The sequence below is a fragment of the Galeopterus variegatus genome, unplaced genomic scaffold (genome assembly GCF_000696425.1).
Source record: "Galeopterus variegatus unplaced genomic scaffold, G_variegatus-3.0.2 Scaffold673, whole genome shotgun sequence".
NCBI classification, from domain to species: Eukaryota; Metazoa; Chordata; class Mammalia; order Dermoptera; family Cynocephalidae; genus Galeopterus; species Galeopterus variegatus.
Genome location: NW_007726784.1, coordinates 37,067 through 40,352, shown reverse-complemented (window position 1 = coordinate 40,352; position 3,286 = coordinate 37,067).

Below are 3,286 nucleotides of genomic sequence, written 5' to 3'. Positions count from 1 at the left end.
GCCATTCTTATTATTACTGAGTCATAAGAGCACTCTGTATATTTTGTATATAAGTTACTTAACAGACATGTGTTTTGCAAATGTTTTTCTCAGTCGGTTTCCTGTTTTTTCATTTTCTTAACAATGTCTTTCAAAGAATAGAAATTTTTTTCATTTTGATGAAAACCAACTGATTAAATTTTTCTTTTATAGTTTGTACATTTTGAGTCCTATTTATGAAAATATTTACCCAAATCAAGGTCTCAAAAATTTTCCCTTATGTTTTTGTCTAGAAGTTTTATAGTTGTAGCTATTACTTTCAGGTCTATGATCCATTTTGCTTTGATTTATTAAATTATGCAAGGTAAGGAGTTGAGTTTTGTTTCCTTGTCTTTGTTTTTGTTTTGCTTATTGCTTATGAATTTCCAATTGTTCCAGCATCATTTGTTGAAAATGCTGTCTTTTCTCCATTGAATTACTCTGGGATCTTTGTCAAAGATTCATTGACCATATATGTATGGATCCATTTTGGACTCTTTATACTGTTCCATTGATCTATACGTCTGTCTTTATGCCAATACCACACTGTAGTGATTATTGTATTTTTATATTGTCTAGAAATCAGGTAATATACTTAACTTTATTTTTCTTTTTCAAAATTATTTTAATTATCTAAATCCTTTGCATTTCCGTGTAAATTTTAGAATCAGCTTATCAATTCTACAAAAATCCTGGTGGGATTTTTATTGAAATTTAGTTAATTTTGAAGAAAATTACCTTAATAATATTGATTCTTCCAGTTCATGAAAATGCTATAGTACTCTATTTTATCTAGATCTTCTTTATTTTATCTTACCAATGTGCAAGTCTTGCACGTTTTGTTAATTTTTCTGTTTCATGTTTTTTGATGTTATTATGGATTGCTATGAGTTTTAAAAATCAATTTCAAATTGTTTGTTCCTAGTATATAAAAATACGATTCATTTTTGCCTATTGACCTTGTATTCTGTGACCTTGTTAAACTTACTTATTAGTTCTAGTGGCATTTTTATAGATTTGTTAGGATTGTTTACATACATAATCATAGTATATGTAGATAAAGTTTATTTTACTTCTTCCTTTTAAATTATGCTTTTCATTTTGTTTTCATGCCTTATTTCACTGCCTAAAATTTCTAATATAATATTAAGTAGAAGTGGTGATAGCAAATATTATTCTGGGTTTCCAGTCTTAGGGAAAGCATTCAATATTTCACCGGTAAGTATGATGTCAGCTGATTTTGTATGAACATATGTTTTCAAGTCTCTTTGGTAAATACCTAAGAGTGGATTGCTAGGTTATATGGTAACTCTAAGTTTAACCTTTTGAGGAAACACAAGACTGTTTTCCAAAGCAGCAATACCATTTTACATTCTTACCTGCAGTATATGAGGCTTCCAACTTCTCCACATTCTTGTCAACCCTAGTTATTATCTGTCTTTTGATTGTAGCCATCCTAGTGGATATGAAGTAGTATTTCATTATGGGTTTTTTTTCGTTGTTGTTTGTTTGTTTATTTGCTTTTGTTTTTTTTTAAAAGATGGCCAGGGGCCGGCCCGGTGGTGCACTGGAGAGTGCGCCGCTTGGGAGCGCGGCGGCGCTCCCGCCGAGGGTTCGGATCCCATGTGGAGACCGGTTCCCGCTCACTGGCTGAGTGCGGTGCGGGCACAACACCAAGGGTTGCGATCCCGTTGCCAGTCTCCGGTACGGGCGCGACACTGAGGGTTGTGATCCCGTTACTGGTCAGTAAAAAAGACAAAAAGGAAAAAAAAAAGATGGCCAGTAAGGGGATCTTAACCCTTGACTTGGTGTTGTCAGCACCACGCTCTCCCAAGTGAGCTAACCAGCCATCCCTATATAGGGATCTGAACCCGTGGCCTTGGTGTGGTCAGCACCACACTCTTCCAAGTGAGCCACGGGCCAGCCCTTCATTATGGTTTTGATTTGCATTTTCTTGATGGTTAATGACATTGAACATCTTTCCATGTGCTTATTGATCATTTGTATATGTTCTTTGGAAAAATGAATATTTGGGTCCTTTGCCCATTTTGTACTTGGGTTATTTGTCTCTATATTCTAGATACAGGTCCCTTATCAGATATATAATTTGCAAATATTTCCTCTTATTTTGTGAGGTTTATTTTCACTTTGTTGATATTGTCACTTAAAGCACAAAAGTTTTTAATTTTGGTGAAGTAAAATTTATTATTTTTTTCTTTGGTTACTTGTACTTTTGGTGTCATATCTAATCAGACTTTGCCTAATACAGTCATAAAGATATAGGTCTGTTTTCTTCTAAGAGTTTTATATCTTTAGCCTTACATTTATGTCTTTGATCCATTTTGAAATTATATATGGTGTGAAATAGGGAGTCTAACTTCATTCTTTTGCATGTGGTTATTGAGTTGTCCCAGCACCATTTGTTGAAAAGACTAGCCTTTGCTCATTGAATTGTCACGGCATCCTTATTAAAAATCAATTGACCATAAATGTAAGAATTTATTTCTGGACTCTTAATTCTGTTCCATTGATCTATATGTCTGTCTTTATGCTAGCACCACAATTTCTTCATTACTATAGCTTTGTAGTAAGTTTTGAGATCAGCAAGTGTGAGTCCTCCAACTTTATTCTTATTTCTCAGGATTGTTTTGGCTATTTTGAGTCACTTGAGTTTCCATATGAATTTTAAGTTCCATGTATTGGGGACCTGACCCCTCACTGTGACAGCATTAAGAGGGTGGGAAATCCTATTATGGTAATTGACAGGTGGGGCCTTGAAGAGGTGATTAGATTGTGAGGATTGTATACCAGTGAATATGATCACTAGGTTCCTCCAGTGATGGGTTTCCTCATCACTGCTCTGCATCTCTCTGTGAGCTCTTGAGGATAACTGCCAACATACATGTGTGATTCTGGGGAAACAGAAAGCTGCAGGAACCAGTAGATTATCCAACTCTCAACCGGTTCTCTTGACTTTATCCTCTTTCTGGCCTACCCACCCCTGCAGCAGACTCATTACAGTTATCCAAAGCTGGTTTTGACCTGACTAAAAAGTTTTCAATGACTCCTGAATGGCTTCAGAAAAAAGAGAAAAGAGAGAGACAGAGAGAGAGAGAGACAGAGAGAGAGAGAGAGTTTTACTTCTTTCTTTCTAATCTGTATGTCTTTTATTTCTTTTTATTCCTTAATTGCCCTGGCTAGACCCTCCAGTACAATGTTAAATAGAATTGGTGAAAGCAGACATCCTTATCTTGTTCCTGATTTTAGC